This window comes from Hippopotamus amphibius, chromosome 1 (assembly GCF_030028045.1).
Source record: "Hippopotamus amphibius kiboko isolate mHipAmp2 chromosome 1, mHipAmp2.hap2, whole genome shotgun sequence".
In the NCBI taxonomy this organism is placed as follows: domain Eukaryota; kingdom Metazoa; phylum Chordata; class Mammalia; order Artiodactyla; family Hippopotamidae; genus Hippopotamus; species Hippopotamus amphibius.
In genome coordinates this window covers 66,948,593-66,962,827 of record NC_080186.1, presented here as the reverse complement: position 1 = coordinate 66,962,827, position 14,235 = coordinate 66,948,593, and positions in this window count along the sequence as shown.

The following is a 14,235-nucleotide window of genomic DNA, read 5'->3' as shown; positions in this document are numbered from 1 at the left end:
GCTCTAGAGCCTCAATCAAGTTTCTTTTCAGGCTTGTTTTACCTATTTGTAAATGGAGAATACTTATCACTTCCTAATAGAATATGATGCTGTATAAAGAATACTAGGTATGGACAGGATCATATTAAAAGAAAAGTTTACTTAGACATTTTAAGTTATGTTAAGTTAAAAATTTATCTTTGGCTGAAGTTTTTCAAATGAAGATTTTAAAGGACACATGGTTCTATAGTTCTCAGGCTGTGGATTTATATATAGTAGATAACATTCCTGCATATTCTTGGAATTTGAAATTCTTACCTCTTAAAAATAAAAATAAAAGTACAAAAAAGATTTACAACCAGAAGTTTTAAAGAACATGAGTATATTATGGGAAAAACTATTTCATAGTCTTGGTTTCAACATTTCTACACCAAATTAGGCTTTTATTATATTATTTCCCCCATTAAATCTTTTCAAATAATTTTTTTTCTGCTGAACAGATTGTGTTTATTAATTTTTTATATATCAAACATAATACAACTGCTAGTCACCTATTGATAAACAGGAAGTAAACAACTAGAAACAAAGAACTTGATTTTTAAGAATTATCCTCAATTACCTGTTTGAGGTTGTTTGGGTCCCATTAAGCGATCCAGGGTACTGAAAGTAACTTGACTTACTCCTATTACTTCCACTGTAGTTTCCTTGGACTCTGGAAACCTCAGATTGAGAGTCACTAGCCTTTGTCTTTGACTGTAATTTTGGTGACTGCTGTTAGATGACAATGACTTTAGAAAAGGTCCATCCTCCCATAGGGTGAAACTGCCTTTAGTGATCGTACCATAAATTTAATTCATTAGTATGTATTTCTTCAGACGTCGTGAGCCCAAAGCTCATTTGTACTGTTAACAACTTTGGAAGGTCCTGCAAGTTTCTTAAAAAAAAAAAAAGATACTAATAGTGTTAGGGTAGAAAAAAATAATATATGCTCTTCACAATTATAACAAATCATACTAAATGATGCAATGATGCACAGAACTTAAATTAGGTAGTGTTACTGTTAAATAACTCTTTGAAATAGCAATAAGAAATTACCTGATTTTTTGACCTATGAGAATAATCTCATAGCCATATATTTATATGAAATGAAATTTTCATAAAATATCAGACAGATATATTCTATTTTACTCTAATAAATTTTTTTTTCTGATGACATCCCACTACATTTCTTTCATGATTTGCATTTGTGGAATAGCTCTACAATTTGAAAAGCACTCCTTAGGTATTCTTTTTTCTGGCTGCACAGTGGGGCATGTGAGATCTTCCCTGACAAGAGATCAAACCCATTCCCCTGCAGTGGAAGCGTGGATTCTTTTTTTTTTTTTTAAGAACTTTTATTGAGATACAGTTAACATACAGTAAACTGCATATATTTAGAGTGTACAATTTGGTATTTTTTTCCTTATTAGTAATGTATATATGGCAATCCCAATCTCCCAATTCATTCCCCACAACCCTCCCTGCTTTCCCCACTTGGTGTCCATATGTTTGTTTTCTACATCTGTGTCTCTATTTCTGCCTTGCAAACCAATTGATTTGTACCATTTTTCTATATTCTGCATATATATGTTAATATACAATATTTGTTTTTCTCTTTCTGACTCACTTCACTCTGTATGATGGTCTCTAGGTCCATCCATGTCTATACAAATGTCCCAGTTTCATTCATTTTTACAGCTCAGTAATATTCCATTGTATATATGTACCACATCTTTTTTATCCATTCATCTGTTGGAAGCTTGGATTCTTAACAACTGGACAACCAGGGAAGTCCCTAGGTATTCTTGTAATGATATAAAAGTAGTAATTGCCAAAAATTAAAACTTAACTGTTGTTTATTTTAATTTATTATTATTATTTATTATTATTTTTATTTATTTTTGGCTACATTGGGTCTTTGTTGCTCTGTGTAGGCTTCCTCCAGTTGTGGCAAGAGGGGCTACTGTTCACTGCAGTGCATGGGCTTCTCAATATGGTGGCTTCTCTCCTTGCAGAGCACGGGCTGTAGGTGCATGGCCTTCAGTAACTGTGGCATGTGGGCCCAATAGTTGTGGCTCACAGGCTCTAGAGTGCAGGCTTACTAGTTGTGGCACATGGGCTTAGCAACCCAGGTCCCCTGCATTGGCAGGTGGATCCTTAACCACTGTGCCACTAGGGAAGTCCCTATAACTGTTGTTTAAATTCACTTTTAAGCTATTGATTGGAAGGTTTTAACTCATTATTTAATTGTTAGAACAGCAATAGATACAGCTTTTTCTTGGTTATGAGACAAATTCTAATAAAAGACCATTATTCCAGTTAATTTATAGGTGGTGTTCATTCCTCTCCCTCCCCCAGAACTTAAGATAATTATAGATAAGAATGTAAATTTGTATTCAGTTTACCATATTAAAGGCCCATAACTGTGACAATAACATTCAGATTTCCTTCAAATTCTGTTTATACATTATTTTAGCAAACCAATTAGTGACATTTTAAAAAAATTAAATTTACTCACCAGAAACTGAGATGGTGTTTTAGTAAGAAACAGAAATGTCTTAAATTTCTCATTAGATTTATTGTATTTGGAATATTAGTTTGGAATGGACTTGAGTGAGCTTAATTCTGATGTGTTGCTTTACCCTAATTGAGGGAATATAATTTTTAAAAAAGCACAGTTTTTACTCAAATTAAAAAAAATTTACTTTAAATTTTAAAGTAAATATTTAAAATTTGCTTAAAAAATTTCATTCTGTTTGCCAGCATCACAACAATTTCTCTCAGGATTACATATGAGAAAACAAAATACCATTGAAAGGGTCTGATTAAATTCTACTTTCACATTATTTTAAAATTTTATGGTTATCATTAGTGACCACAAAAATAAATATAGGAAAAAGTATGTTTCCTAAGTGGTTATATTCAGTGGTTTTCATTTGTAAGCATTAAGTGTGATCTTGATGTTTTAAGAGACTGTATGTAAAACTTATGTGTAGCCTGTTGGAATTCATAGACCTTCACATATGTCCTCTTTATTACTGCTATTTCAGTATAAGGCTTACTTCTGGGATATCAATAAATGGGCCACATACATATATCTCTAAGGCAGCAGTTAAGAAACTGTCTATAATAACTATTCTTATAAAAAATTAGAAATTATTAGAAAATTAATTTGAATTAAGTGCTGTGTGTTTATGTATAATTTCCAAATTCATGAAAATATATTTTCAAAAAAACGAAATCTTTTTCCTAGAAAAAAATCAAAGTACTAATTGACTAAATGTATTTGGAAGATATTAGCCCTATTACGTAAATCATTATACCTAGTGTATTAGTTAGGATTCTCCAGAAAAGCAGAACCAATAGGATACATATCTATATGGATACAGATGTATATAAGAGGAGACTGATTGCAGTTATGGAGACTGAGGTAATTTGCCATAGGCAAGCTGGAGAATTAGGAAAGCCAGTGCTATAATTCAGTCTAAGTTCAAAAGCCTGAGAGCCAGGGGCCCCTGGAGTAAGTCCAGAGTCTGAAGGCCCTCGAATGGGGAGCTCCAATGTTCCAGGGTAGGAAAAGATGGATGTGCCAGCCCAAGAAGAGAGAGTACGATTTGCCCTTTGTTCCCCTTTTTGTTCCGTTGTTGCCCTCAATGATTGGATAAGATTGGATACGGATAATGCGTGCCCACATTGGTGAGGGCAGATCTCTTTAACTCAGTCTACTGAATCAAATGCTAATCGCTTCCAGAAATTCCCTCACAGACACACCCCAAAATAATGTTTTATCAGCTATCTTGGCATTCCTTAGCCCAGACACTGACTGGTAGTCCTTGGGTATTTATTCCTTCTCCACCTTTCCATTGGACTGTTGAATTATTTCTCCCAATATGCTTCTCACTAACGGCTTAAAGGTAATACTCTGATGAAGGAGTTGCTTAATGGATAAGCAGCAAACCAGAATGATCAATAGTGTTTAGGCAGTGCCTGGAGTTCTGTGCCCTTGGGCTCCTCCCATGACCTTAAACTCACTGATTTCCTTTGTTAATATACATATCAGCCAGAGTGCCTATGGGAATATGGCCAAAATAAATAGATACCAGAGCATTTTTCTTTCCATGCAAAGTGGACCATCAGGTGAGCAGCCCAAAGTTCTGCACACTGAGCGGATTTCCCTTTACCATGTGTTTCAGGGCCACCCCAAGTGGGATGTCATGCAATAGCTTTCCATTTCTGGCTGGTGCCAGCAATACTGTGCAGATCCATACCTGTGTTTTTTCCTCCTTTCTAGCTATGCTTGGCCCCAGTGTTGCTATATCATTTCTATTTAATGGAATGCACTATTCTATTATTTCCATTAATAATGGAGTGCAAGTTTCAACTGTATGCTTTGGTTGACCAAGTAATATTCAAGAGGAGAAGCTCAACTTGTGTAATCAGTTGGTGTCCCTCCATCAAGTGATGAGTCTCTACCAGCACCTGTCAGCAAGTCAGGAGCTGCTTTTCAAAGGGAGAATGGTTGTTGGCAGTAGAAAATATACCTTACTGCAAAATCCTAGGGCTTTGCACTTTAATTCTCCTATTGGGATTTATCAGAGGCTCCATATAATATCTATAATACTTCAGATACCCTTGAGCAGAACTTTGAAAAGTGAGCAGGGAGCTCTCAGGCTGCCATGTTGGGAAGATGCTTTCTAGGAGTACAGTGAGACAAAGGAAGTACAATAGTATTTAGGGAATGGCAGGCTAAAATAATGGCAAGACTAAAATATAGGGTGTGATTTGGGAGAGAGGCCGGGGAATACATGAGGAACTGGTGCTGGATGTATGCTAGCCTAAGGTACTTTTATTTTATCCTACAAACCATTTATTCTCAAATTTAGGGTATATCAGAGTCCCCTGGAAAACTTGTTAAAACATGGACTATGGGTTTGGGGTGGGACTTGAGAACCTGCACTTATAAAAAGTTGGTGGGTGATGTTGATGGTGCTGGTCTGGGGTCCACACTTTGAGAACTACTGCTATAAGCAATGGAAAACAAATAAGCAATTTTAAACGGAAGCAACACAATTAGATTTACGTTTGCTAAGATCACTTACAGGTAGAAGTATGGCAAATGTAGGAAAGATATAGCACAAGACAAATGAGACCAATTGCAAGATGATCAGAATGATTGTGTTAAGAGATTTTGAGGTCTTGAGTCAAAGTTAGCAATAGAAGTAGGAAGGAAAGAGAAAATAATATCACAAATATTTATTAAATGACAGATACCGTGCCTAAATATTTTGCCTTGAATTTTTATGGCACTCTGTATTTTTTCAAAGCATTTTAGATCCTGGCAGAGAAGAAAGTGTTATAATGACAGAAGATGAGATAAACTTTCCTTGGGGGGAATATACATTTTTTAAATTTATTTAGTATTTATTTATACTTATATTTAAATAAGTATAGTTTATTTACAATGTTGTATTAGTTTAAGGTGAACAGCAAAGTGATTCAGCTATATATATATATAAAGCTTCTCTTCCCTTATAGGTTATTATGAAATATTGAGTATAGTTCCCTGTGCTAAAATATATTTTATTTAATTTCCAGAAAGAAAATATGTATTTGTTATAGATTTAGAACCAGATTTCAGCAAAATTGAATTGTCTTTTTTTAAAAAATAATTTTATTTATTTATTTTTATTTTTGTCTGTGTTGGGTCTTCGTTGCTGCACGCAAGCTTTCTCTAGTTGCGGAGAGTGGGGGCTACTCTTCATTGCAGCGTGTGGGCTTCTCATTGCGGTGGCTTCTCTTGTTGTGGAGCATGGGCTCTAGGCACGTGAGCTTCAGTAGTTGTGGCTTGCGGCCTTAGTTGCTCCATGGCATGTGGAATCTTCCCGGACCCGGGACTGAAACCACGTCCCCTGCATTGGCAGCCATATTCCTAACCACTGGGCCACCTGGGAAGTCCTGAATTGTCTTTTAACAACCATGAGGATGATATGATTTAAGTTTTTCTATTTTCTCTTTAAATAGGAATAATCCATCCTCAGCTTATAAATTACATAGAATGATAAAAAGTTAAAGTAGCCCCATAATTTTATATTGAATCATAGAATTATATTGCCTTTTTTTTTTTCTTTGGCTGCACCACACAGCTTGTGGGATCTCAGTTCCCCAACCAGGGGTTAGAACCTGGGCCACAGCAGTGAAAGTGCCAAATCCTAACCACTAGACGACCAGGGAATTTGCCAGAATTATATTACTTTTGTACTTAAAGGAATCTTAGATGATTCAGTTCAACTCTCAGTTTTGTTTTGTTTTGTTTTTATAGTATTTATTTATTTGGGTTGTGCCAGGTCTGGGTTGTGGCACGCTAACTCTTAGTTGCAGCGTGCATGCGGGATCTAGTTCCCCGACCAGGGACTGGGCCCACGCCCCCTGCATTGGGAGCTCGGAGTCTTACCCGCTGAACCAGCAGGGAAGACCCCCCCAGCTCCCAGTTTTGTTTTTTAAAATACAAGTGAGGAAACTGATGTCCAGAGCTGATGAGTGAGGAGCGCACAAGGGGTGCGCTTGGAGCAGGTGTCCTTATTGCTGGTCTGGTGTTCTGCATTAACGGCATTATTGGTTATCATCAATTGCTTACAAAATAAAATTCAAGCTTCTTCCTGGTATTCCAGATCATTTATCAACTAGCATTGACCTGCTCTTTCAGTTTTACATATTTATTCCAAACTTGGGCACATGTATAAGATGAGCCATTCACATCTACTATTTGGCCTCTGCAGAAAGAAATCCCCTCAGTTTTACTCCTCATGTGGTCCTTATACCATTCTAATCCCATCTTCTGTAAAAATCGAGATCTACCTAAAATGTGAGACATTCCTGATCTCTTTGATCAGAATCAATCTTTTTTTTAAACTATTTTTAAAAAATTAATTTTATTTTTTGGCTGTGTCGGGTCTTCGTTTCTGTCTCTACTTGCTGCGAGTCGGGTCTACTCTTTCTTGCAGAGCTCAGACTCTAGGTGCTTGGGCTTCAGTAATTGTGCCATGCGGGTTCCATAGTTGTGGCTCCTGGGCTCTAGAGCGCAAGATCAGTAGTTGTGGCACTTGGGCTTAGTTCCTCCTCAGCATGTGGGATCTTCCCGGACTAGGAATAGAAACGGGGTCCCCTGAATTGGCAGGCGGATTCTTAACCGTTGCGCCACCAGGGAAGTCCCAGAACCAGTCTTTCCCTCATTCTGCTTATTTCCTTGTAGAGCTCGTTATAATCTGCCTTGTATAACAATGATGTTACTCTTCCTCACTATTGGGTCTTCCTGAAAATAGATTTTTCTATCCCAGCATTTAGGTCAGGCCTTGTACAAAACAATTTCTCAGTACATGTTGGAATGAATAATTTAAATATACATTTTGTGGAATTTATTTGTTAATATTTTTATTTAAGAAAAATGTCCAAGGAGGCAGATAATGCAAAATGTCTTTGAAACACAATAAATTGAAACAATTTAGGAGTAGATTATTCTGAATTAAGGAAATATTAAATACAATGAACTGTGAAGATAGACTTTGATAATTTTCCAGTTTATTTTATAACTTGCAATACTTATTTGCCAAATAAATGTACTTCAAGATTTGATTTAATGAGCAGATAAGCATGTGCTAGTAAGCATAATTAAATTGTTGAAATTTCCTATTAAATTTTAAAATGATGGGGTTGCAAGTGTTTTTTTATCATTTGTCTTATAATTTGTATTCACCATTTAAACCAACTTTTATTAATCCAAAATGTTTGGAATAAAATAGTCTGATTCATTATTTTGAATAACTAAATACATACCATGTTCAGATAGCCTATTTTCAAAGTCTGAGTACAATGAAATATGCTATATGAAAACTTATCAACCATAGAACACACACTTGATTCAGAAAATACTGTAGGATCTTACAGCATGTCATTCATTTTCGTTATGATTATTATGCAATAATAACTAATTTTTCTTAATCACTTACTGTGTGCTAGGTGTTATGCCACCTGATCTACAGATGTTATTTTATGTAACCCTCACAGTATCCATAAGAAGTAAATATCTTCAGGGACTTCCCTGTTGATCCACAGACAACTCAATGCTTCCATTGCAGGAGGCACGGGTTCAGTCGTCCCTGGTTGGGGAACTAAGATCTTGTATGCCACGAGGCCAAAAAAAACAAAAAACACAAGAAGTAAATAACTTCAACTATGAAAAGTTAGCCAAGAGAGTAAAAGATTTGGCCCAAATCATAGTCAATTACTATTATATAATATCTTCAAGACTTGAATCAGGTCTCTTCATCTAATACTTACACACTCAATTAGTATCCCGGACAGTTTTCCTGATTTATAACAATTGTGGAGAGTATGGAAGATAATACCATCTCTGTGTAACATTCCCTAATGGCTGATTTTTTCCTTTTGTTAAATATATAAACTCACCGTTTCTATTTTTTTACTTGACTCTAGAAAGGAAAGTGGAAAGCAGGATGTCCATTTAAAAATTCCATTTGAATTTTGAATTTATATGTATGTCGTGTAAATCAACATTCTCTACATTCTGCTTGGCAGATAAAAACTTCAGCTGTATCTCTGCTAAAATTACAGCAAAACCTGAGGTTATATTATGACCGAGGTTATATTATACTGATTAGTTTTCAGATCAAATTCTTATTTTTAAAACTTTCTGGGTAAGTTTTCTAATTTTAATTGTCAAATGTGGCAAAATATTTCTGGATAACATTTACTAGTATAATTTTTCCAATAAAACTGAGGAACAAAATGAAAAGTATTTGGCCATGTTTCAGAACCTATTATTTGCATGTATTTCAAATTTAAAATGGAACAGTTGGAGACAATTATCTCATCACCACTAATGACTATCAGGTGCTGACAATCTGTCACCGTTTCCCCCAGCAAATGGATAGAAGAGCAACCCTGGATTTTGTATTTTTGATATGTAATATATTTGCTCCAGTATTTCTACTCTTATGTGAGATATTTTTCCTTAGAAAAATTACATTTTTTTTTGCCTTTGCTGTATCTTGACCTTAAAATCACTATAATGATTATCATCAAAGTTACTTAGTTATTGTTTTCATCGAAAATATTTGTTTTACTCAATACTACTTTCGATTCTATATAAAGGATATTATTTGCCCAACTCTGAAGCGTCATCAAGGGTTTATATGCCAACTAATTACTATTTTCAGTTTTGGATACAGTTCTTGAATGATTAAAATATGTGACTTTTGAATGAGACTGCTTTCTAAATCCCATGTGACTTTTTCATATTTATATTATTATAGAAGGACTTATGTTAAATTAGTTTACTGTTCACATCTATTCTTTTTATTTTATTTTATTTTATTTATTGGCTGCGTTGGGTCTTTGTTGCTACACATGGGCTTTCTCTCGTTGCTGCAAGCGGGGGTTGCTCTTCATTGTGGTGCGCAGACTCCTCATTGTAGTGGCTTCTCTTGCTGTGGAGCACAGGCTCTAGGCGCATGGGCTTCAATACTTGCAGCACATGGGCTCAATAGCTGTGGCTCACGGGCTTTAGGGCACAGGCTCAAGAGTTGTGGCGCACAGGCTTAGTTGCTCCATGGCTTGTGGAATCTTCCCAGAGCAGGGCTCGAACCCGTGTCCCCTGCATTGGCAGGCGGATTCTTCACCACTGCGCCACTGAGGAAGTCCCTCACATCTATTCTTGTGTATTGTTTTATTTACCACAACCTTAGAGATGCAGAGTAAGTTGGATTCCAAGCCAGAGGGCTTCCTCCAAGTATCCATGGATGTAAAATAGTGAACACTATGCCAGACACACAGTAGGTGCTCAGCAAACACCTACTTATTACTAACTTTATTCTTCCCACTATATCACTTTACCTCCTTTTCCTTTTCCCATTTTCCAGTTCTCCATCTCCAATTATTCCTAAAAGGATTTATCTGAATTTCAGCTAAATAAGGGTTATTTCCTTGCCTACTTGTCATCTTCAGTTGTTCATTGTTGCCATGCAACTATCATACATGCTATCTTTAGTTCCAGGAAAACTGCATGTGGTTTAACAAATCCTGTATTTATTTTCTCCCAAGTATTTGCTTACTGGATACATACATAACTGGGCTGAGGGAGGGGAAGGGTGTTGAGCGGGGTCCGCAGTGTGTGTTTCTTCAGAACTTCTCATGTTACATGTAATTAGAGGCTACATTTGCTGGGAAAAACAAGTTAGTAAATTTGCAGTATGAATCATTTGATGACTACATGTTTTCTTACAAACAAGGAAATATTATTGCTTTTGGCAGACATATAAGGCTATATTAATTTAATCCTAGAATTTTTTTTAATGACTCACTCATACTTGATTTTATAGTTGATACTTTTAGGCTGTTAGAAACACCAAATGCTACTGAGTGGAAGTCCTGTAGATTGATAACCTGGGTTGAACTGCAAGCCTAGATGTAAAGCAAAGACAATATTTTTGATTAATAATAGTTAATTCATTTGTCTTACGTAGGAACAAAGATTGGTTTATTTTATCCAATCATATTTACTGATATATATTACACATACAACACGACTTGAGAAGCTGGAGAGGATACCAAAGAGGAATATGAAACATTTTCTACCCTCAATGAAATTCTGTGGTTAGGCAGACAGTTTACCATATGTGAAAAAAGTCAGTGTATATGCAAATTCAAAACTCTGTTGGAGACTTAGACTCCGAGCTCCCAATGCAGGGGGCCCGGGTTCGATTCCTGGTCAGGGAAATATATCCCACATGCTGCAGGAGTTTGCATGCCGCAACTAAAAGATCCCGCACGCGGCAATGAAGACCCAGAGCAGCCTAATAAATAAATAAATATTAAAAAACAAAACACAGCACTCTGTTGCAGAGAACTCTTTCTGGTACAATAGATGGGATTAGGTGAGCTGGTATGCCAGCCTCTCTAGACCCAAATTCATCTTTTCCAATTTTTCCTGGAGACATCCGTAGCCTGGATAATATCAAGAGGCGCTCTCTACCCTCTGGCATCTGATTTGGTTCAACGTTGATTTGGGCAGATGACGCTTCCTCCGGGGAGGAGAACGCGGTCAGGGTAGGCACAGGTGTGGGACGTGGGGCAAGAATATACATGGAGGCCCATGTACCATATCCTAACTATTGAAAACTAATTGCTTAAAAATAAACTATCAAATAATAGGTTTTAGCCTCCTATTTTGACCAATATATTTTAATAATGATCTGAAAGGCCAAGTTCAAAATTTAAGGTCCCCAGTTCATCAGAGGAATGTAGAGACATGGGGAGAAACAGGTCTCTGCCTGAAGCCTACCCCATTCTTTTCCTACCCAGCTCTGCTCCGTGGTCCTCTCCTTCCCCGACCTCTTATTGTAGCAAAGAGCTGTTCCTGGGCCCCCCTCACACATACGGTTGTGCACGTCAGGTGCTGGCCTGCCTTGACCCTGGGAAAGTCTATGCAGTTTTTGGAACCAGACTTGGGGCCACTTGGGCAGGGAAATCCAGGACCCTGGGTATCCAGAGCATGGTCTAGAAGGGAGGGCATGAGTTCTGGGTGACCATGCCCCTTGACCCTGTGGACTCCATGTCTTGTAGGATTTTGTGCTGCTCAAGGAGGGCCGGAGTGGGTGCTCCTTTGGTTCAGGTCTAAGGGTAATATTAGATCAGGTTATTTCCCCAGCTGCTTTCCTTCTAGATTGCCTTTGGCTACGTGTTTCCTTCAAGCAAATGTCATAGCTCCTCTTTTTTTTTTTTGCCATTAGAAATGTTTTTTAGTTTTTTATTTTATATATATATATATTTGTTGGATTTATTAAATATAAATGTATTTGTATTTAATTACTTTACAATGTTGCACGTTTCTGCTGTACAGTGAAGTAAATCAGCTATATGTATACATATACCCTCTCCCCACCCCCACCCCCATTGGACCTCCCGGGCCCTCCCCACCCCCCACCAACATCTAGGTCATCACAGAGCTCCGAGCTAAGCTCCTTGTGCTATACGGCAGGTTCCCACTAGCTATCTATTGTACACATGGTAGTGTATTTATGCATATATGTGGACTCTAGAAAAATGGTACAGATGAACATATTTGCAGGGAAGGAATAGAAACACAGATGTAGAGAACAGACATGTGGACACGGTGGGGAAGGGAAGGATGGGATGAACTGGGAGATTAGGTTTCGCAGCTCCTCTTAAGGTGATTCTCTCTACAGAATTTCCTAATTCCTTGTCTCTTTGGACTTGGGATTAGAAAGGGTACTGTACTATATGTCATGAGTATACCCTGACTTCTACCTGTCCATTCCCTTTGTTAAACCATCACCATATATTCTTTTTTTTTTAAAATTAATTAATTAATTAATTATTATTTTTGGCTGTGTTGGGTCTCCTTTGCTGCCCATGGGCTTTCTCTAGTTGCGGAGAGCAGGGACTACTCTTCGTTGTTGTGCATGGGCTTCTTAGTGCGGTGGCTTCTCTTGTTGTGGAGCATGGGCTGTAGGCGCACCAGCTTCAGTATTTGTGGCATGCAGGCTCAGTAGTTGTGGCACATGGTCTTAGTTGCTCTGCTGCATGTGGGATCTTCCCAGACCAGGGATCAAACCTGTGTCCCCTGCATTGGCAGGTGGATTCTTAACCATTGTGCCACCAGGGAAGTCTCGCACCATATATTCTTAATTTGAGTTACTATGAGTTACTAATTCTGTGACTATGGCTGATACAGCTGGTCCCCCAAGTGAGATTTTCTTTTCTTCCAGTTTTATTGAGATATAATTGACATATAGCACCCTTAAGTGAGATTTTACAGTAAAGGTGAACTTGATGTAGGCCTTGAGGGAAACTTTCACTTTCTAGGAAAAGAAAAATAGGATTTAGAAATCAAAGGGAATTGAAAGGCTATAGAATCCAAACTTCCCACCGTATGCCAATACTTTTGCCCTGATTATATGATATTTTATTTGACACAGCTTAAAGGGAATCTTATCTTTTAAGTTTTTTAAAATTTCACACCCTCTTGTGTTACCTTGTACTAATCCCTTATATCTCACACAGATATTGATAATGTTCCTGCCATATATCCTGTGATGATTCACTTCTCTTCCTACTTTTCTTTAATCAAATTTCAGTGAGCTGTTTACTCATACAATATATTGTGACATTATTTCACTTGATGGGAATGCATTATGTATAGTACTTACTAGGTTTTCTCTACTCTTTTCTCATTAGCTCAAGACAAGGTAATGCTATTTGGTGTTATAACAACCATAAATACAAAGGTCAATTCAAGCCTTGAGATCCTGTAGCAGTATTCCATTTTTAAGGAGTATGAACCGGAATGTGAATCATAATATGTCTATATTTCTTAAGTTATAGAAACATAAACACAAAACATTTAAGTTATCTTAAGGAATTAATGGACTCTCTTCTCCCCCTGTAATTCTGCTAACCTTCATTAGAAAAGCATGGATTTTCAGGACTCAATTGATATGAGAGGTGAGGAAAAAGGAAAAAGCTTGGTATGATGACTCAAATATGTCTGGCCTGGGCCACTGAGTACATGATCCTGTTTACTGAAATCAGGAGAAAAAAAAAAAAGATACTTGCAGGAGAAAGGATGAGTTTGTACAATCTCAATTTTAGTTTCCTCCAGTACATTCCCTTTCTGGTAGATGGAGCTGCAGATACAAATTTGGAGGTCAACAACATCTGCTGAAACCAGAAGAATAGATGTGGTCATTCAGGAAGAGCATGTAGGGTAAGAAGACAAGATGGCCAAGGAAAAATGCCTTGCAGAACACAGTTCCTGGAGAGTAGCAGCTAGCAAAGACGGGGAGAGGTGAGAAAGTGCCAACTAATGAAGGTTGATCGCCATTGGGCTCTACAAGGATTGCGTTATTAGCCTCTGCAGCTGCTGACCTTTAACGACCTGAAAGGAGGTTAGGGCAGAGATCAGGAGTGAGGTACTCTGTGCTCTGGAAAAACTGGCAGAACAGGCTTTCAGAGAGTTAGATATTTTCAGGAGAATTTTCTATGAATCTGAATTCTTACATCTTCTCATACATGGAAAAGCACCAAAACCATTAATGAAGACTAGCAGCAACCTTCTACTGAGATGTGTGCTTGGTTGCATGTATTTTACTCTCTCTGCCAAAATCACATATATACTGACCA